The sequence below is a fragment of the Lonchura striata genome, chromosome 3 (genome assembly GCF_046129695.1).
Source record: "Lonchura striata isolate bLonStr1 chromosome 3, bLonStr1.mat, whole genome shotgun sequence".
NCBI classification, from domain to species: domain Eukaryota; kingdom Metazoa; phylum Chordata; class Aves; order Passeriformes; family Estrildidae; genus Lonchura; species Lonchura striata.
This window is the reverse complement of record NC_134605.1, coordinates 28,438,667-28,461,758: the sequence shown is the minus strand read 5'-3', so window position 1 is coordinate 28,461,758 and position 23,092 is coordinate 28,438,667. Positions and strand designations below refer to the sequence as shown.

At 46.7% G+C, this 23,092-nt stretch overlaps 1 protein-coding gene across 1 annotated transcript in view; it reads right to left on the bottom strand.

The window, feature by feature from the left end:
- SLC24A3 (solute carrier family 24 member 3) overlaps positions 1–23,092 on the bottom strand; it is a 113,648-nt gene that overhangs the window by 61,409 nt on the left and 29,147 nt on the right. The gene's annotated exons all lie outside the window — the stretch shown is intronic.

Below are 23,092 nucleotides of genomic sequence, written 5' to 3'. Positions count from 1 at the left end.
AAGTCCAGCCAAAAAACCACTCCATCATCTCCTCCCACCTAGAATTTCTCCTTCTAACATCCCAGGGTCCAAGCTGTCCCTCTTCCTCTCTTTCAAACTGAGGAGGAGTGAAATTTCACAAAGCTTTAATTTCTCAAGGAAGGGTTAAAAGTCCTGACTCCCTGTCTGGCTCTCTGCTCTGATTCTCTGGCTCCCACAGGGGTTGAACATCTTGCGGCCCTCAGCACCCCACCCCGCTCTTCTCCTTCCCCGCGGTGTACTGCCTACAAGCCACTGCTGTTTCTTGAGAGAGAAAGAGAGGGAGAGAGAGAGAGAGAGAGAGAGAGAGAGAGAGACAGACAGACAGACAGACAGACAGACAGACAGACAGACAGACAGACTCTGGGGGGGAACGGAGACATCCCAGATTTCCTCCACCCTTCCATCCGCAGGGGCCAGCCCGGTTCCAGTCCCTCCGCCCTTGGCCCACCTCAGTCAGGCCATGGGCAGGGGAGAGGCTGCACTGCAGCTGACCGGAACCAAAGAGAGCGAGTTCCCCTGGGAATTCTGCTTTTAACCCCTCTGTGTTCTCAGAGGCGTGTCCACCTCCAATTGGTCAATATCCATATTGATCTCTTCCTTCCGAGAAAATTCTTTTTCCGTGTCAAACCATGAAAGTATGTATGTATATGTATGCTTAAACTGACAAAGGGCGGGGGTAGATTGGATACCGGGAAGAAATTCTTCCCTATGAGGGTGGCCAGGCCCTGGAACAGGTGCCCAGAGAAGCTGTGACTGTCCTATCCCTGCAGGTGTCCAAGGCCAGGTTAAACAGAGTTTGGAGTGCTCTGAGATACTTCAAGGTGTCCCTGTCCATGGCAGGGGGTGCCACTGTATAAGTTTTAATGTCCCTTCCAACCCAAACCTTTCTGGGATTCTGTGGTAAGTTTTGTTCTATCCCAAATCCCCCATCCTGAGCAGCAATTGCTCCCTGTGAGAGGCAGCACAGAAAGCCATCAGCAGAATTGCCAGTGGTACAGACCTAAGCACAGTTGGTGTTGGATCAAGATGTTACCCTTGACAAATGCAATACTTCTGCAAAGTGATCCATTATCAACCACACACTCTGGTCAGAAATAGCTGGTACAAGGAAGGTTCTTAGCAAAACAGAAACAAAATAACAAAAACCAAGCAAGAAAATAACAAAACCCTGGGTGGCTCCTGCCAGAAATTCCTAATACTTAACTGGGTTAATTACATCTGTTCTCAATTTCCCAGACTTCTTTTGATTTGGAATGGAATATTGTCCCTCTTTCATTAGCTTTATTTTGGGTAAGAAATATTTATATTGTGTTCATATCCATTACATGGCTAATCAAAAAAAGCAACTTTACAAGAAACACTTCTATAAAGCCACCTGGAAAGGAAGAGATGCTGCTGCCACCTCTCTTCCTTTCTCGGGGGGGAAAGGGCTTTTTAATCTCTCAGCATCCCAAGTACTGGATGCAGGGATACCATGAGTTCAAAGGAAGGGAGCAAATTCCTCTGTATGCTTCAGTCTTAGCCCCATTGTAGGTGTGGCTGGGAACCTGGATTGAAGCATACAAAAAAACACCAAAAAATCAAACAAACAAACAAACAAAAAACCAAAACAACCTCCTGCAAAGAATCAAACTTTTGGATTTTGCCAGAAACATGTTTAAAGTTGTGGCTTAAACACGTGGTCCAGAAATAAAGGCAGCTTCAACGTGCTGCCCAGGAAGCAGCTGGACAATGCCATTGTGAGCACCTGGGATGTGGCATAGGGACAACACCTTGGGTCAGAGGAGGATGTGAGGGGGATAGAGACCCTAGAGTCACAGAACCCCTTAGGCTGGAAAAGCCCTTGCAGGTCACAGAGTCCAGCCCCCAACCCAGCACTGCCCTCCTGCCAAAGCAGACTCTGCTCCAGGCTACCCCAGCCCTCCCAGCCTGGAGGCTGCCATGGGCTCTGCCTCCCACAAACCATCAGGGCAGGGATTTACTGCCTGCAAATGAATTTCAACATTTGAACTGTTCAAGCTCATTTGTGAAGCAGCCCTAATATGCTTTAAGCTCCATTGAATGTATAAATGCTTAAAGCTATTACAGTATCTTTGTTATTTCACATTAGGCATCCCATTAACTATTTTCTTACTTTGATATAATCAGTGTTTACCATTATTTGGAGATTAGTTCTGGATAATGAGGACAAATGGCCTGTCTCCTCAAGAGTTGGTTGAAAAGGCAGGGCAGCCCTCCCGTGACAGGGAGCCCCTGTCCTGACACCCTGGGGAGCACAGGACAGGACTCAGAGCATGTTAGGATTTTCCGTTTAAGTTTAAATGACCCAGTGAATCTGGTGCCTTCCTCTCTCAGCTACAACAGAAGCAATTTTCTTTCCCATTTCCATCCCAACGCAAGGTGCTTAAAATGCTCAGGCATTTAAATCTTATCAAAATTATACTTAGCAAATCAGAGAGAGTTTCATACTTCAGACATACATCATTTTGCTCTTTGCATATAAAACTGGCAGGGAAAATTTCCATTTCAAGACTGCAAGGTTAAAATGCTACACCTACTTAAAGCACCTATAAAAGGAAATTAGAGCAATCCTTTACTTTGATAGAACAATGAAAGTACATAAGAAGGGAATTCTTGGAGGTGTAAACATTAGCATGGATGGGATTTTCAGGTGACAAAGCAGCACAGCTCTCAGGATGATAGCCAGCCTTTTCCAAGGCATTCCAACATCTCTGGCTTCAGCTTGATTTGCGATCAGCCACAAATCCAGCTCTTCTGGAAGAGAGCTGCAGTCAGCCCTCTGCCTGGCTGAAACCCACAGCATAGGGGACTTACTTGAGCCCTTTCAACATCATCACATCTTCTCAAGCTCCTTTTTCAGTTCATTGGTATTTCTGAACATCACTCTGCTCCTCCAAGCATACCTCAGACCCTCATCTCACACCAACTGCACACCTGACAGGTCCCCCAGTTACCTGCTAATGGTCTGGGTATTATTTAATCCAATTTTTCAACTACTGCACTGTGAAGTTCATCATGTCCAGGTTCAACTGGGAGGTTTCCCAGCCTACTTATTACCCTGCCACCAGCAATTCCCTTTACTCCAGACTGACATTTCAACAATTTTCTCAGTATTACATGCATTCATCATGCACTTGGCAATGACCATCTCAGAGAAGACTGAGACACGTGCTGTCCCAAGAAATGGGATGAACCATGTTACTTCTAAAAAGAGTCTGGGCCACTGCATACCATTCTACTGAGAAGAGTCAGATGGGAACTGGGAATGGCTGTGGAAAGAAGAGGATGCAGCAAGCAAGATCTTCCATAGATGGGAACTATCGTAGCAGGGGTCCCCACTAGGTAATAATTAGCATTGACTCCATGATTCCAGAAGGCTGATCAATCACTTTATTGTACTATACTAAACTATACTACATTAAGTATACTCATCGCTCCTGCAGACAGTTCAATACAGCCAGACCAGATTGGTTAATTGAAATCCAAACACCATCACTAGTGGCCAATTAAGAAATCACCCTTTGGTAAACAAAGCTCCATAACACATTCCACATGTGCATAACAGCAGGAGCAGTAAGTGAAGATAAAAATTGTTTCGCATTCTTTTGTCTGGGCTTTCTCGAAGCTTCTCAGGAAAATCCGGGGAGAGCTAGCTCTCTCTCTCTGTTCAGAGGATATGTGATTACCACAGGGAACCACCACAGCCCTGTCTAAACAAACTAATTGCTTGCCAGAAATTAGCACTGACTAATGACATCCAACTGACTTCAATCAGCTGCAAAGTGACTCCTGCTGTCACAACACCCTTCGGAATCAGTGCCCTCAGAGGGCTGAGGTCAGTGAAACTGGGGATTCTGGCTCTTCAGCACAGCCCTGACAGAGTGCACACTTTCTATTCCCCACACCTCAACTTCTGAAGTGCACAGGAAGCTCGAGAGATTTTTGTCTCCTTTGTAATTATCTATATAGTATCACTCTTCCTTCTTACTTTCATTTTGTCAAGGAGAGTATCCCTCATGGAGAAGGTCAGTGCTGCTCAGGGGACCAAGCCAGAGAGTGAGCACCATCAGGGTCCAGATCTTTGGAAAACCCATACCCAGGCTTTGCTCTGTCCTGTGTCACATGGCAGAGCTGGGTCCTGCCCTTTCCTCTGGGGTCCCACTAATAGATTTCAGTTTTGTTTTCCCCCTAGCTGTTCCTACATGGAAGAAGACATGGTTTAGTTTATTCTAGGACTGTGGGGAAAAGTGAACACGCAGCACATGCAGATGAAGCAAAGTACACAGCAGGTCCCTGTGCAGTTACGCATTTTGCTTTATGATGACAGGCAGGCTTAGAGTCCAATCTCCAGCATAAAAATCACATCAATCAATGTCAACATACTATTCATACATCAGAAAGACAATACTGGCTTTAAATAGGTACTAGTGGTTGCAGAAGACAAGGCATTTCCAGAATTCCATCTCTGAAGCACCTTTCATCTCACCCAGAAACTGAAAGCCCCTAAATATAGGACTACTGTTAAAAATTCATTAACTTCAGCAGCTATTAATCAAAGTCATGGGAATAGGATATTTTCATGATGGTGAATGGCTTGACATTCATTACTAATAAGCAAATGTGCCTTTTATTACCATTTTAGAAGAGAACATTGCTACTGATACCCAAGGAACATTGCATTACCACTGGGCATTAGCATTAGCTTTGCTACAATACACACATCATTCCTGCCATCTGGATGCTTCATGCTTATTAATTCCCAAATGACGATGTGCATGAGGCTAGTTCATGGAGCTTGACTGCAAAAGGCTGTTGGGACGGTCTGTCCCAAAAGTGGGACTCCTCTCCATGAGCTGTACCCCAGACCACACCTACAGTGGTCTCTCCTTCCTCCAGGCCCCTGGATGCTCTCAGCAGAGCTCGATGGAGAGTCCCAGCTCCACTGGACACAGGCAACACCTCCTGCTCATTGCAGGGCTGCAGGTGTGGCCACAATCCCGTGGCAGGTGACAATGCTGACTGGGGCATCATCACTGGCAGCTCCTTTCACACCCTACTCACAGCTTCCTACCACAGCCATTTGACCTTAAAGGATCAAATCACAATGCAGAAGAAGTGAAAGAATAGTTCCTCTCTGTGACGGTTTAAGTTTCTCATGTCTTTTATATATGCAAACACTTTCTATGTTGACATGGAAAAAGCACTCATTGCTGTCTGCTGGAAGAAAGGAGAAGCAAAGAGGAAGGAGGAACCCCCTCACCTCCCTCACATGACAAGAGAAAGCTGGACACAAAAAACAGTTTAATTTCAGTGGATCCCCAAGAATTTGCTCTTCCAAACAATCAGAGGGAGCTCCAAGGGCAGCTGTAATTACATCTAAATCCCCACATAGGCAGGACTCATTTACATATGGCTGGAGAAAGGACCATCTGTTTAACAAAGGTACTACTAGGCTCTTTGTTGATTTTCTTTTTTATCCCAATTATATTCTTTTCCTCCCCTTCCTCCCTAAATGGAAGCATTGCATTGGTAATATCCAGGTGTCTTAAAATAAGATTATGTTTTCAAATGAGAGAGTCTTTAAAGTCTTTTAATACCTTAAAACAGTGAACTAGTCTTACAATCAATTCCAGAGGATACACTTACAATTTCATTACTCAGGAAGAGCCCACATTTATGTTGGTCATTTGGGCAACAACTGAGAAGCTCTTAGGGGAAGTGCCTCCATCCTCTCCTTTGATGAGCACCCCAGAACCTCACTCTGGTGCTCCTCGGGAGATTCAGACCTGCCAGAGGAGGAAGGGTGTGGTCCTGATTTCAGAGATGCCACCAGCCAGCAGGAAGCTGAGGATGGACAGGCCATCTGGTAGGAAGGGAACCATGACACAGCAAACTTTGGGGGCTTTTAAACTATTTCTCCTCTTGCAACCCCTCCTAGCTCTGTTTTCTACAGCAAAATCCTGTGTCATCAAAAGGTCAGCTTGTCAGGGTGGTGCTGGCATTGCTGATGTTACAGCTACAGCTGGAGACAGAAAAAGAGCACCCCAGAGATGTTCTCCCATCAATGCCTTACTTAATACCTTCCACTTTTACATCAAATATCATTCACCTCATCACCCTGTTCTCTCTCCTGCTGCCCTGCCTTCCAGGATGGAAAAACAAGAAGGCAGCCTCCCTATACTCAAGGAAAGTCTCTTTGTGTGAAGGGCTGATACCCAAGGAAGCCAGACACGACACACATTTTGCACAACCTCCACCTACTCTCAGCAGGGCTAGAGCAGCAGAAGGGTCACATCATGGAGAAGAATCCCCTATTGCATGTTGCTTCTCACTGAGAATATTCCAGAGATTGACGAAGAAGCACATCATAGACCAGGGCCATGAGCTCACATCCTTCTTTCTCTGACAGCTCTGGATGCACTTGTGGGATGAGGGACCCACCTGCACCCCACTGGGTCCAGGACAAGCTCCCACACAGGGCATCAACCACGTCCAGCTACTGGGCCCAAATATTTACTGTGTGCTGCTACCTGTGCCCAGACTTAGATGAAATCAATCAATCCCACCCCATCCCAGCGCACAGATTATGAGAGCAGTTCATTAAAATCGTGGCTGTTCCTTGTTGCCTGCTGCACAAACACCTGGGGAGGACAGTGCTGATTCCTATGATCTGCTATTGAAACTTGCTCCTCAGCTATGATTAGGACCTTCCCGAGCCATGGGGAAAATACAAATATTAAACTTCAGCCATTTCATACAGTAAATTCACAGTCCAACTCCACTTCCTAACAATGAACATACATGCTGCAGTAAGAAGTGGTCCAGAAGCCCTGAAAACATTAATATAGGGAAAATCCACTTGCACAACACATGGCTTTTAGTTGTAATGGCTGCAAGGAGACAAAATACATTTAAAGCAGAGCTAGAGAGGATGGCAAGCATCTCCTTGCGCTTCATCAGGCTACAGAAAAGCACTGTACCACTGAAGATGCAGAGCCAGAGACCTGGCAAAGGCATAGGCAGCAGGAACAGCCAGGCAGCCCTGCAAAGAACACAAACCAGCTCGGGATGTGAGCAGGGACACAGAGGAGACACTCCAGAACCAGCCAGGCTGTGAGCAGGGACACAGAGGGGACACACCAGAACTAGCTGCAGAGAGCCAACCAGGCTGTGAGCTACTCCCGGGTGATTCACCCTGCCAGGAGGAGGCTTCCCTCAGCCACACAATGATCCAGGCTAATTTCCTCTGCTGATCTATACACTGCTGTGTCACACTTGGAGAACACATGCCAGACATTTTCAAAGCGCTTTGGGGAGGTTTAGCCAGAAGGGCAATGGATTTCAGTGGCAATCACACTGTTAAATACCATGTTTCCCTTGGTGGCATAACCTTTGCATAACTGTTACACTTCTCTGCTGTCAATAATCTGCAAACAGCCTTAAAAAGGCCTCTCATCTCCCTTGATGAACCATTGCAGGGGCACGCCTGCTAACAGACCCTGTGCACCCCAATGCAGTCTCTGAGAGCATTATTTGCAGGTGTCATTCCAGCCATGCAGAGGCCCAAAGCACAGCACCTCTCTCTGCCTGCTTACGGGTCAGAACCAGGGCGAGGATCCAGTGGAGATCCAGAGATGTGTGTGCACAGCAGCTGGAAGTCCTTTCAGCAGGGAAACTCGGTAATTGCAGAAGACCGAGAGCACAAGACAACACCACGCACTGCCAAGCTTTGGGGCACGCAGCTGTGGCTCTTTGCTGCTGCACAGACCTCGGGTAAGCAGGCACAAAACAGTGAATCCTGTGGCTGCAGTGGTCTGGGAAAAGGGGATTGCTGAGAGGCAGGCAAGGCATGCCCATGCATGCTAACAACCTGCTGGATGGCAGGGCCCTGCAGAGCACCCCGGCGTCATCTGAGGAGAAGCATTACTGGCACAGCAGCCAGCAGCTCTTCCACGCCCTGCCCTGCCCAGCCACACGCACATCAGGGGACTCTCCACAGCAGCACCTTTCTACTCACAGTTTCATGCCCAAGGCTGTACACCCCTCTCAGCCCCACCAAGGGAAGTGGAGGACAAACCACAGCGAGCACACTCATGATATCCCACACAGGAATAGAGCAGTAAACAAACAGGTCCTGACTCAGACAGGTTTTGTTGGTGAAGGAATGAAAAGCTCTACAACATTTTATCTACATACTGCTGCTGGCATCTCTGTGGCTAAACTGGATTTCCTAAAGCACAGGGAGCAGCAGCAGACTACACTGTCACACAGGTGAGATGCAGGGACATCTCAGAGAAAACAGGATGACAACACCACAGTGCTTGGCAATCTCCTCCTGCTCTATTCTCCAAAACAGACTGAGTTTTTAGATGCTTTAAAAGCCAACAAGCTGGGACCACTGTATATCCAATGCATTTGGCTTGCCAGGAAGCAGAGTGGATGCAGAGGGAAGGCAGAGGCAAGGAATCATGAGCAACAAGGCAGTTGTGCCCCTCTCTACATAGACTGAGGTGCCAGGGCACAAATCAGGCATGGCAGAAAACAGTGCATGCACCAGCACCTTCCAGTACTGCCTCCCGTCAGCTCTGAGCCACTGATAATTCCATCTGATGTCCCCCTCAGTTGATAGGCATCCCTTTTACTCTACAGCTAAGACACAAAACCTGGACAAAGGAGACATTCAAATTTCAGCTTATTCCTTTTCCCCCCAGCTATCATTCCATATCAATCAGACAGAATAGATTATTACAGGGTAATAGGGTTGAGAAGAGAGTTGCTGAGAAGGGGCATGGCAAACCAATCCCGTTGTTCTGCAGGAAGGGGCAGCACAGTTTGCTCCTCCTCCTGTGTGCAGGTTAAAGCACAGCAGCCCAGGACGGGGGGTCAGCTTATGTCTGGGGGGCTCTGCTCAAGTCCAGGCAGCCTCTGTAACCCCTGTGCAGAGCCACAGGCCCACTGCCCTCAGCACAGCTCAAGCCTTGCCCTTCCTGCTACCCAGGCAGCAAACAAAACAAAACAAACAAATATCTCTTTTTCCTTTCTGCCTCCTGACACTCTCTTTTCTCTTTCTCCTAACTCTAGGATATCGATTCTACCACAAAGGTGCCGCTACTGATGCCTGGGCAAGGAGAGTGTCCCCTCCAGCTCCCTCCTGCCCAATGGTGCACAGCTGTCACTGCACACAGCATGGCAGGCTGAGAAAGAAAAAAGCCGTAAATAACAGAGGCAATGGCCACAACTCCTGACCCCCCCTCCTGTGCTCAGGGCTGCCCTCAGAAAGTTCACATGGTGAGGAATACTCCTCAACCCAAACACACTACAAGCTGGGTTTGCAATGAAAGGTTTTGGTAAAACTGGTATCTCCTGCTGCCAGCAGCCCCAGCCCTTCCAGCAGACAGGTCGTATGGCAAACTCAATACAGAAAACCCCCAAGTGGAACTGGATCCATGCTGCTGTAATCCAGGATGAGCACAGAACTACTCACACAGGGCCCTGGTAAAGAAATAATTACTGGAGTTAGCTGGAGGCAAGACCTGCAGGAAAGTTTTTCTCTAGTGACCCAAGGCTATATTTTTTTAGGGCACATGGAAAGCCCTTGCACTTCTCTCTAGATTCCTTCAGTATGAACTTTTGGAGATAACCACAAGCACCTCCAAACCAGGAACGCCAGGAGCAGTATCACCCTTACCAAGGTGCAAACATCAACAACAACAAACTTAAGAAGACTGTTGAAACAAACACAGCCCTAAATGATAGCAAAACGCTAGAGACCCTTGAAACAGCCCCAGCACCACTGCTGGCCATCTCTGGGCAATGCTGGAACCACAGCACAGTTGAACAGGAGGAGATCCATTCCAGGAATGACAGCTGTCCTACAGGGTGGCACAGCCCTAAATCTGGCACCAATGCTCAATAACCAGCCACGTGAAAGTGCTTCTTATGGCCTGGTCAAAATGTGAAATATTGCACAGATATTGCCAGGCACTAGGAATTGACAGTACCTCTGCTACAGGCCCTGACAGAACAACCATAGCCACACTTTTAAGGAAAGTTTAGCAGAGCAAAATATCACCAAAGAGCACCTGAATATTAATTAATGAGACTGGAAGCCACAGATCTTCACCCAGGAAAATCCTCCAGGCTATTTTGTAGAACGTGACAAACACAGCCAGATACAGTATCTGTTTTATTTCCCTGCACTGTTAATTCCCAGCAACAAACAGGAGAGGAAAGCACTCCTGGGTAGAGGAGCCTGCCAGCTCTGACCCTCCAGCCCTTTCCTGAAGGAGGCACAGAGGCTTCTGAGCTGGAAAATACTAATATTTCCGGGTCATGGACCCAAACATCTCCTTCCAACAGACACCACAGCCAGAGGAAGCCACATCTCCCTGCCCTAGCTATGGGTAACTCAGGCCCCCTCCTCTCAGCCCCAGGCACCCTCTAGGCCCCACTGTTCAAGCCTCAGAGAAACACCACATAATTAGGGTCAGACTAGGTGACCTTGAAAGCCCTCCTCCAACCCAAACGATGTCATGATTCTATGATAATTAACATAACAGCAACCTGCAGTGTAACAGCAGTCACTAGAGTGCCCATCTCTGTTGACCACCTGGACACAGAGCCCAGCAAGGAGACTGGGATCACCAAACCAGGAGAATAACAGCCTGCTGCTGGCCAGGATTAGTGCATCCCTGCATTCCTCCACAAAACCAGCTCCAAAATTATGGATGGCTGTCTCCTACACGAGGTCATGCAACAGTTGCTGGCAGCTGCAAATTTGGAATTGGGCAAGAAGTGACAAAGTATTTGGATCACAAATACCCATTTGTTCCACTTCTAAGGCTCCTTTCCATGAGATTTCCCAAAACTCCTGAGAAGAGCCAACTAATCCTCTCATGGCACAGGCATCCCCCCTGTCACTCCACTGAGCCACACAGAGGTGAAGGGGTGGGAAGTGACTTGTTGCTGCCAGAATTGCTGCTAGTAAAGTCCAGGGTAAAGAAGCAAAAAGGGTCTTTGCATGGTGTCCACAGATGTTTAATTCAGCCGTGAGGTGAGATGTTCAGAGACCCTAGGAACACACATGTGGGGAGGGTCCAGCTTTTTCTGCCTCAGGGCAGCACAAAGATAAGGGCCAATCAGGAAAAGGGAGCGAGTGGCTCAGGGACATAGGAACAGATATAGGAACAGGGGAAGGAGCCAATGGGGTCTTAACAGCTTTCTGAGGAAAGCTTCTTGTGTCACACCAACTCAGAGGATGCCACCCAGGGTCTCCACTATGACTCATGAGATGGCAAGGCAGTGCTGAACCGAGGGACTGCCTTGTACACTCACAGACTGAAATACTTTCTCTCGTTTCCACCAGGCTCAGCATCACACCACAAAAAAACCCACCCCTTCCAAACCCCAATAAAACCCCTTCAAGCCTGATTTTATGGGACTCAAGCCACAAAGCTTTTATGGAAAACTAAATTATTTTCATTAAATGCCTCTCTCCTGCCTCCAAAAGCCCTGATTCTATTCAGGTCTCTGCTGAGAATTTCCCTATCGTAATTTGTCTCAGTCAGAGCAAACCAAAACCAAGGGAAGTTTTTCTGCTGACTGCTTTAATCCACCTGAAGCCTTAAATATACAGGGTGGCTGATTTCTAGGGCAACAGTGCAAGCTGGGAATAAGACAGCTTCAGAGGTCTGGACCCCTTGGAGGGGACCTGGACATGTAATACAGCTCAGGCATTGAAGGACAGAGGACCTGACCCATCCCAGTGCTCAGTTATTCTGATGGAAACCTAGGATGTACACTTCAGCTTGCTGTCAATGCCATAATTTAGTGTTGAGACTGAGAGCAGCATCTGACCTCCCAGAACTACCCAAAGTCATCTCCATTTGTACAGAGTGACTGGATGGAAGGAAGTTCCCTGTCCAGTGTTAACCAAACCAGACTAGGAACATCCTGGTGCAAGGAGTTAGCCCCTGCCAGCGTTCTGTCATGTGCCAGGCAGGGAAGCACATTTTCCCTCTTCCCTTTCCATGCCTGACTTTTCCCTGGCCCACTGTGCAGGTGTCTCCAGGTGTCTGGAACAGAGCCTCAGATCCCACACAGCAAACACTCTTCCCAAAGCACACACTGACACTGTGCCATGAAAACAGGACATACTTTGTGTTTTTCCCACAGCAAGGCTCCATTAATTAGTGAAACAGAATATTTTTGCCCCAGCCACAGGGAAAGAATTAATCTGTAAAGCAGCACATCCTTGGATGATGTCTGGGGTAGGTATTACCATCCCCACCTAATGAATTTTCTGATGAGTTTCCTGAAAGGCTTCCCTGCTTGTGACAGGTCAGCCCTGAGCAGGATAGCTTTTCTTGCACAGGACGAGGTTCTCTGGCACAGCTGCCTGCTCTCCATCCAAGCACTGCAGAGGCCAAGTTTTCCTTTTTCAACTGCATGATATATGCATCTGGAGGTCTAATATGTGGATAGGATCCCCAGGGAGGGTTTGTGGTTGGCTGGGAACATTTCCTAAGGTGTTTTTGAAATCTCTTTTAACTCTGAGATTTTTCTCTTCCCTGTTGTTCCTCTTATTGCTGCCAAGCTGAAATATAATGAGTTCATTTAAACTGGAAGTGGAAAAGTTTGCAAGGGATCTGTGAAGATTTAGCCATTCCCATGCCAGGGGCAATGGCAAGCAAGTCAGGTTGAAACGTCTCTAACAACAGAAGAAAGAACCAACCAAACTCCCTAACACTGAAATGTCCTTGTAAGCAGTATTTCAGTGCTTGTCAAGCTCCCTAATGAGGCTTTACCTGAGCTGACCTTCCATGATTTCTCTGGCACCAGGCCACAGAGGGAATCCCTAGACTCTTTGCTAGGGTCCCATCACTCAAAGCAAAAAAAAATCAACAGTTCATAAACACTGGAGAAACACCAGGAATACAAAAGCACTCTCACATCTCTTTCTTGTCCTTTCCTGCCTATTGTGCAATTTACCATTCTACTTTTAATGCCTGGCCACCCTCAACTGCCAGAGGAGCGCACAGTCAGCAACAGCAATCATGCCATAGACATGACAGGGATTTGCTAATCAGCCACTCCTGCTCACTGCATTTTCCAGGTTAGACCTTTCCCCATGCAGAAGACGACATGAGGACAGAAAAAACACATGGTTAACATACTCACTGTTCAGGAAAGAGTCAGGAGGCTTCAACCAAGAACCAACTGTGCTCTGCTGGGCCTGGCACAGAGAGCAGGATCAATTTGCACCTTTTATTAGTGAACAAAACAGATGTGCAGAAGGGTTCTCCCAGATAGCTGATGGCAGATCTGGAATGACAAGCTTCAAAATTCCTGCTCTGCTCATTTGTTTTGGCTGCCAATCCTACATCTGATGAGCCCTGTGTGACACAAAAAGCTGCCCTAGCTCCCTGCGATTTTAGACATGACTAACACTCATCATGTTGGTGCTGCATTTCAGTGCACTGCAGAGACCAAAGGTTTAGCTTTGTTTAAACCAAAAGGTTTAGTTTAATTTAAAAAGCACATTAGACTAACTCATGGGAGACAGGTCCTGTCAGTGCCTATCAGACTCCTCAATTTGGATGCAACTGCTGAAAAGCAACTAATTCTGCTGGAGCTGGGATAGTAAAACCAATCTCTGGACTAGTCCACTGCAGAAACTCTCTATACCTCCTAAATATACCAATCCACACAGCTGCAGCACTTTCTCTGTGGGGCAGGATCCAAAAATAGCCAGACTGCATACAAGGCCTTCTGAGCTGGCATCCAGCGGTGGCAAAGGTCAAGTGTGCTTTGTTTTGGCACTGCTCAAGCAAGCCTGCCCCTTTCCAGAGAGGGCAGCCAGACCAAAGTTCCTATTTCCAACACCAGACACAAAGTTTATGTTTCACCTCCATCCTTGGTAGCTGTTTGCAGTTTTTACTGTTTACCCTCATATTTATTCCAAAAACAATACAACGTGTTCAACACAAAGATATGTCAGGAGAACACAGCACACAAAACAATATCAGCAGGCAGGTCACTGGAAGTTTAGTGGCTGGATGCCAGTCAGATAAGGATTTGCAAGCTGTTTCTCAACACGTGAGTGAGCACATGGGACCTTGGGCTGCAAGCAAAAGGCATGTTTTTTCTAGGAGATGAAGTGCTCTCAGCACACAAAGGTACCAGCCCACAGAGTGATGGAGTTACTTGAAGTTGTGCTCACTTTTTTGTCTCATAGCAGCTCATTAAACAGAAGATAAATGTGTTCCCACCTGAATACTGAGCTCCCAGTGCTTTCTCCTGGTACCCCAGGAATGCCACTCAGGTTAGAAAGGAAACACAGCAGAGCATCCACAGGGTCCTTGAGGCCCCTCAGCTCCCGAGGCAGGGATTCCTCCACCCAAGGTAGCTGCTCCACTGGGACTCCAGACTAGCACCCCTATGAACACCTCCCTGTAGTCCTGTAAAGCCTTTCTGCACAACACTGGATTTCAGCTGGGACCATAGTGGTCCCAGTTTGGGGCTGGGCTGGTTTTCCCTCATAACCCTTTCTAGGAAGCTCTTCCACAATGTGCATCTTGTGGCTAGAAATTTCTTGTTTCCAGCCTGTGTTTATCCATTGCCCATTCCAATACCCTGTTGTTGTGCCAATCCTGCCCACAAGATTAGTGCTAACTCCTGGGTATGCAGAGATAACACTTTATTTTTTTTTATTACTGCACCAAATAAGACCAAGGTGTTGTTTTCTTGTTCTAAGCCTTCACAGTCCCCTTATTATCCCAGTATTTAACATTTACCTGCTCCAGTCTGAGTTCCTTCCTCAGTGTGCTGACACTGTTGCAGCAAGCAGTCCTAACAAGCTCTTGGTAGAACCGTGGGCTGCAAACATTTTCTGATCCCTGCTGGAAACGCTTCATGTACCAGAGCTCAGGACCTGGCTGCCCTCTGTGCAGGAGCTGTGCTGTTCAGCTCCCCTCACAGCTGTGGCTGTTGTGTTCATCCTCATGGCAACCCAGTTCTCCTCCATCCCAACTCACTGCTGCTTGTCTTCCAACCTCTGTACACAAACCACCACCAAATACACAGAAAACAGCCAAACCCAAAGTCTGGATTAACTCATCTATTAAATTGTTTCCAAGCTGCCTGCTTCTGAGGGAGCATAAAACTTTAGGGCCACGCAGTTGGGCAGTGAAGATCCTACCTGAGGTATTGATTTACTCCCTTGGTGGTTTCCCAAGGAGCTTGGAAAAGGCATGGACTCACCCTATGCATCCTTTCCCTACTTCACACATCCCTAAAACCTCAGAGTGAATTTTATCTAACAAGTTCCACTTCATAGTGACCCTCTCTCTGTGCTGTGGAAAGAGGCCAGGGCAGTGGGATCGCTCTCCAGAACCACCAAGACAGTGGTGACACAGGTCAAACAGCCAACACTGGGTGGGCAGTCACTCCTTTTGGCCATCCACCATGGCTGATGTCTGCCTGGAGAAATGGCTCAGACCATGCCTCACAGCTGAGCTCTCTCCTCTCTGATCCATGACCAACACAATGGTGAGGGCTGAAGAAGACACCAGACAACATTACTGAGGATGCCCAGGCTGCAATAAAATCCACCTGGTTCCTCACCAAGTTACTCCTTCTCATGTTCCTGTCAGGAGTGAAGAAGAACCGTTTCTGACAGCAGCAAAGGAGAGCGGACAGACCACACAAGCACAGGACACCAGATAAGAGCTGGCACAGGATGACCAGGTAAAGTGGCCCCTAAAGGCCTGGCTTGAAAAGGTTATAACTGACCCCATCTTACTGAATGTAACTATCCTCCTGTTCAGCAAGGTAGAGGTAATTATTTCTGGCTACAATTATTGAATTGTAACATTTCTGACTCCTTAAAAAAAGCAGCCTGATTTTTCCTAACCATAATCTTTTGAGGGAAAGAAAGGATGCAGCATTCTTGCTACCTGCACTGGTAATTCTCTCACTGGAGGCAATTGCAGGAATTTCTTGTTAGCAAAACAAAATTTTGTATGTGCACTGTAATGATATTAGTTAAGTAAAAAGGGAAGAGTTGATAATTTTTCCTTAAAATAACCGTCTGCAATACACAATTGCAGGTGAAAGACAAACAGATTAGAAGATTAACTCTCCAGAGGCAAACAAATGCCATCTGGTTTATGAATCATATTCTAGGTATGACACTCTTCTGGCAGATGATACATCTTCTGACATACGCAAATGTGTTTTGCTAAAATAAATAAATAAATAAATAAATAAATAAATAAATATAATGCTTAAAAGCTGCCTTTCCTCAGGTAACATTCCATAAATCCCCAAAGCTGCAACAGAACCCTTCATTCCATAATCAAGGCTAAGGAGTGATGGGTTTTAGCTGAAGGGGCGTGAGTTTACATCAGATATTGAAAAAATACTTTTTACAATGAAGAGGCTGAGGCCCTGGCACAGGTTTCCCAGAGAAGCTATGGCTGCCCCTGGATCCCTGGAAGGGTCCAAGGCTAGGATGGATGGGGCTTGGTGGAACCTGGGACAGTGGAATGTGTCCCTGCCTGTGGCAGGGAAATGAGATGAGTTTAAGGCCCCTTCCCACCCAAAGCAGTCTGGGATTCTATTCTAAGCCCTGCCTGGCATTTGCTCCTGTGGCTCAGAGGCACATTTGGCCCCAAGACCTGGCAAGCAGAAGAGCTTTGGGCCCTTCAGCTGGAAGAAAGACATCAGGAGGGGTCTTAATAGAGTTTACTGTGGATTTCAGTCTTTCCCCTCCTTTTCATGCTGCACCTCCTCTCAGCAAGACAACCCATTCCTTTCCAGCCCAGGCAATCTTTTTGTTCCAGGGAATCCTAGAACTAACTTGCCTTTCATTGCTGTAAATTGTTCCCATCAGGAATGCTAAGTCAGGAACCCCAAATCTGGAGCAGTTGTGCTGTGGTTAAAAACAAATCCATCACCTTTCAAGACTTTCCCTGCGTTATCTGCAGGGTTTACTGCCTCACTAGATGTTATTACATTATTTCCAAATTTCCCACAAGGCACTTCAGTCTTGAACGTCACACAAAAACACTAAGTTACATTCAACAGAAAAGCACAGAGTATTTTCCTCAAGTTCACATATAAGAAAAGTTACTGGGCAGAATGATGAACACAAACAGCTACTAGGAAATGATTACAGATATCTAGAAGCAAGACAAAGATTCCTCTTTTGCTCCAAGCAAAAAAACCTTGACTCAGCTACGCAAACATTTATAAAGGTGGGTGTGAGAATGAGTGTGAGCGGCTGTGCCCCAGGCCAGCCTAGCAGATCCTGCTGCCTCAGCCCCTAAGGCTCCAGGGTTTCCAGAACCTGCCCAGGATGACTAGAAAACCACTGCTGCTGCTGCCACCACTGCTGGCCACTTTTGGATTGGTGTGTTTGGATTTTCTAAAAATTTAATTCAACTAAGCCCCTGAATACTGATTAGATCTAAGCCCCAGCCTAACCCCTCCAATGTTATGTAATCCCTAAAATCCAAAAAGCCTTGAAAAGCTTAAATGTGACAGTGCCAGTGATATCATGCTGCTGGAAAGGTTTCCATGGAAACCCCTCCTACCACTGCTATATGCCTGTGGCACTCCTGCCTGAGCCCAGCATCTTCTGCACAATGCCCCCAACATCACAGCTGGGGAGAAGTGGGAAAAAATTACCACAGCCTGCCAGGTGCACCTCAACTCCCCGTGCTCCCCATCCAGCCATGCAGCAGCAACAGCCAAGCCAGCTCTGTCGCCTGGGTAGGATGAAAACCATCAGCATCCAAGAGACCTCCCCACCAGACAGAACCCCTTAAAGGACCAGACAAAGCTTCTGGAAAGGGGCCACTCAGTCCTGGCTCCCTCCTTGTCCCTATTCCCAGCTCTCATCCCAGGCAGCAGCAGGGCCACACGCCAGCTGCCCTGCACAACAGCCTGGCAACCTTCACTCAGTGCCACCTCACACAGCCAGAGAATCAAACCCATTTTCATCACAAACAAGTTAAAAAACAAAACCAGAAAAAACAACTGAATGTCAAAAAGTGTTCCTGAATCCCCGTGTTTGCAGAAAAGATCTTAAAAAGGTTTCTCAAACTTGAAAGCAACTAAAAGAAGACATCTACTGGCTTTAAAAATCTCCTTTTCCCTCTCACTCCTCTGCCAATCTTGCTATTCCTGCATAAATGCAGCTTTGTGGTTTTTTCTAAGGAGTAAAGCATAATTTTCTGACATCTCTGCCCAAACTCACCCTTGCCCAGCTGACAAACTAAAACAAATGCAACAAATTAAACTCTGGGTTAATTTAAGATGCAAGCAAAGCGACGGCCCATATGACTTTATTTTTCTCAAAGAAATTGAAAAACTCCCTGTTAAAGTGTTCTGCATGCTTAATCATCCTCTCCATCCACGGCACTTCTGAAATGCACTTATGTAAGGGTTATAAACCAATTCTGTGTGCTCAGAGACATGCAGTGGCTCTGTCTGGGTTTGATGCCCACAGGCAGAGGTAAGAAAACACTGGGAAAGTTCAGCTCAGCCCTGACACTGAACTATGACTTTACTGCAGCTCACACAAATTATGTCCAATAGTGCACAGATGGCCAGAACTTCTCCTGCCTCCCTAAACACCAGATCCAGATGAGCAGAAGTGCCAGACCCTTCCTTAGTGGGCTTACATGCAGCCTCTTATCCTGGTTTTCAAAGACAAATCACTGGCAGGGGAGCAGGGGCATCCAAGATCTGCTTTGTCCCATATTTACCCTCCAGAGTGATTTCCAGCAGGTGGCCAAGGAACCCAAGATGGATTTTTTTTAAGAATGCATTACATACACTTTGGCAAAACAGAGAATAGTCTCAAAAAAGCTTGAGGGAAGCATCAAGCTGCTGTTTCCTCATCTCCCATGAAATCCCTGCCAAAATATAGCATAATGCAACAAAACCAACTACAATTGTAACATTTTTTTAAATTAAATTATGAGTACAGATTTTTGAGCTTAACATGGATTCCCTTTTTTTGGCATTCACAACTTTAACAGTTATAAACATTTTCCAGCTTGGTTACCCCCAAAATATTATCAAAACATTACTATTTCAGGACATGCTGTGGGGCAAATGAGCCCTACTGGTTGCTTTGGAACACGTGCTTCCTTCCAACCAGACATGGTTTACTCGCGTCCTCAAAGAACTGAACAACACCCTATTTTTTCCCTCGGACACACAGCCCAGGGAGGTTTTGCTTTGCTTTCTCCCCCATGTTCTCTGCCAGGCTCAGTGCACCTCCACAGGTACCTTTATCATTATTCAGTGCAAGCAGGGGACAAGTGAAACCACAGTCAGAGTCAGACACAGAACAACCACAGCAGCTGCCTCACACAGCCTTCCTGGAAAAGCAATGAAATGGCCAAGCACCAGTGACAAGCACAATGGGGAGATTTTGGGCAGCCTCCCACATGTGCCATGGGAGTCTGTCCTGTGCAACTGCTCTGCTGAGAGCCACACATGGCTCCTCTGCTGCCACCTCCTCCCCTTCCACTGACCACACCAACCAGCAACCAGGGCACCATTGAGAGCTGCAAAACCTCCCTCTCTGTGAACCCTTATTTATGGCTGCTTGCTGTATGTTCCTGCAGCATTTCCAGGGAACAGGACACAGTGTTACTCTGTGACTGCTACAGGTCAGTCCTCATTTCAACAGCAATGATGTTCAGCAAGGTTTGCAACTTCTCTGTTTAATACCATCCCGCTGAAGCGATGCTCACAGGTCTCACAGCTCAGTTTGCTTGTTGGTAGCTGCATTTTGTTCAAATTCATGTTACAGTTCCTGCTGAGTCCTGAGTTAGCCAAGGACCTGCTCCCAGGGAAGTCACTCCCTGATCCCCCTTATTCTGAAACAGATGTTCTGAACTATAAGGACATATTTTCCCCCATATTGTTTGTTTTCTTCAAAACTCCAACTCACTTCCTCCATTTGTTCCTAAGACAGCTCAGCTCTCATAAACTATCTTTTGGTGGCAAGTTTTTGCAGTCAGCAAGCAATAAAATTACCTCTGAGGCTCCTTTGATTGCAGCACAATTCCTCTGGCATGTCTTAACCCAGACAAGGGCATGCTGCTTGGCCCGAGCTCTAATCAAAATCCTTTCATTCACAAGCAAAAAGAAAAGAGAACAGCATAAAGAACCATGTATTTCTCAGAATGGTGTCTTATACAGAAACTCCCTCAAAAATACCATTTAGCAAACCTAAATAAAGAAAACCCACTCCTCTTCAGTTCCTCCCAAACACAGTCAGCCCAGTCAGGAAACCATTCCACCCTTCTTTCTCTGGTCTCCATGAAGCCAGTACCTCCAACAACACAAAAGTCCCCAACTGTTATCAGTCCTCACAATCCAGCAGAGAGAGGGGTTTCTGTAGTCTTTGTGCATCAGCCATAGAGCCCAGCAATGAGCACAGGGCCTTGCAGGCAGAGGGGTCACCCACACATAGGCAGAGGAAAGTCCATTTATTGTCTGGCTCTTCCCTTACAAGTTAATTGTGCCATTTCTAACACAAGAAAAGTTCTATTGAATCTCTGGCTAAGCTATTCATACAGGCTTTTCACTCACTCCCATTTATTCTTCCTCTAAATATTCAGGCTGGTAAATAAATGTTTTGCCTTCCCGAGCTAATGCATAATGTATAAATCAGCCCCAAACACAAAGAAACTTAAAAACAGTTCTCATAAAAAAGAGTGAGATTTTTTCCATAAACAACAGCTGGCAAAGTATCTCACAAAAGGAAAAAAAAATCTTTGCTGATACATTTAATTGCTTCAGAATTTAATGCTTTTCCAGACTTGTTTGCTGCAGCTGATGTTAGAAATGAAGTGTTTCAATCCAAAAACTGCAACACCATCTCCCAGTTCAGGACACACTGCCTGAGGAAAGCTGGAATGGCACAGCTTTCTCCTCAGCTATTCCAGCCTTCCACAGGATCCTGGAGCTTGCTCCCAGACTCCTGAGGGGATACTCCAGGCTGGGAAGAGGATGCATCACCTTGTGACACCATCACACAGACACCTTCATGCTGAAACATGAAGATGAGGGTCTCAAGTATTTTCACACAAAAATTAAAAATCAGGTGAAACTGTTTTGTTTAAATTTTGAGTGAACAAAATAGTATTTCACAGAAGAGCCATTAAATGTTTTTTTTAAAAAAAGAACAATAAAGGCAACAGAGGAAAGTATTTATTCTGACTTTCCTGTAAATATTTTCACCCCCACAGAAACAGCGCACAGTCACACCAGAGTGTGTGCAATCTGAGGGCCATCCCACTGTGCCTGCTGTTAAGCATGTCAATAAATAAAGATGGATTTGCCCTGACAGCCACACCTGAAGTTCTGTACAGAACCTCCCCGGCAGTTTCTGTTTACCCCAAAAATCAGACAACCTCATTTTTACAGGCCTGAGTGCCCCAGCCCTTGCTGCTGTGCCACACAGCTTGTCAGACAGGCAGCACTACCCCAAACCATTCCTGAGCTTCCCACAGCCCATCCTGCCCAGCAAGGGGATCTCTGTGCACCAGAGAACCTCCCTTCTCTGTGATTTCCAGCACCTACAGAGCCACGGACACAGAGCACAAACCTGGCATGCCACACAGCCTGTCACCTTCCCAGCACCAAGCACAAGCCTCCAGTTTGTTTCAGTTTTCCACACACTAATCACTTCCAGCAATATCCTTTGAGCAGTTCACTTAGTTCTTTGAGTTTTACAGATAAAATACAAAGTATGTGTTTCTTCTACTGGTCTTGTGAGAGTAGAAAAATAAGGCAGTAAATTAAACCTGGTCTGCTGGCAAACTTCTTCCCTCTGAAATTGGGCAACAGACTCTGCTTTAACCCCACCAGCCCTCTGCTTGCTCAAGCTCCAGCAGGATTGGCAGCACTGCATTTGTGGAAGATGGGGATGGCGCCAGCCCTGTCCCCCAGAGTGACACCCCAGCTTCACCTGCAGAAGCAGTGTCACCCAGGGAGGCTCTGTGCGATCATCATCCATGGGGCTGGGAAAAGGAGCAAAAGCAACAGGACTTTATCTAGTTCCACTGGTTGCAGGCAAGTCTGCACCTCCACTGGGAATGTGTCATGGATCTGCAAACTCAAAACAGGATGGGAAACTCACTGATAGCACACACCCTTAAAAGGCCATCCAATCCTGATTTGTAGGCTCAAAGCAGCAGGGAATTCCCTACATGGAAAAATCTGCCAGGGGAAACATCTCCAGAGACTGTGGAGTCTTCAGCTCCACAGTCCCTGGCTGGGCAGAGCACTCCATTTGCTCTGCAGAGCAAACAAGCCCAAGGCACTCATACACATGCTAGAGTATGGATGCACACATGCCTGCACACCAAGGTCTCCTCCAGTATTCATTAAACATCACCAAGAGCTCCAAGGAAACTTGGCCACGTAGGTTATGGGTAATGACAAGTCACATTACTCAGCTGTGGTCTTCTGAGTCCTCTTGGCTTCTGTGTGCTCACCTACTTATTGATTCTATTCTGAAGGCAGGTTAAATATCCCTGTCTTTCTCAGGAGACAGCGATTCAATCCAAACATTCAGCACAGATGCAGTGGAGGTAGGGCAGAAGACTTACTGACTTTCACTTCGAATTTATGGATTTTTTTTTTAAAGAAAAAGTGAGCTTGGAAAGACATGTCAAAAGGAGGAGCCCAAGTGCAAGAAGAACATAAAATTAATTCAAGAACAGAGGCTGCATGTACAGCTCAATTCCCCCACTCCCAGCTTCTCCCCAAGCACACGAGCAGTGGTGGCTCAGTAGAACTTTCCATCTCCTAGACCAAGTATTTGTCAGCTCCTGCATCCTGATTAAATCTGTAATCCTGGTAACTGGGGATGGGGTAGAGGGCAAGGTCCAGCACTACTCACAGAAGCCTCACTCCATGGGGATCTGACAATCCCACTCCAAGACACAGTTCATGGGATGAGATTCATCTGCACTCCCCCGTCCACTGCTCTCTGACCTGTCCTGTCCAGTCCCTTGCC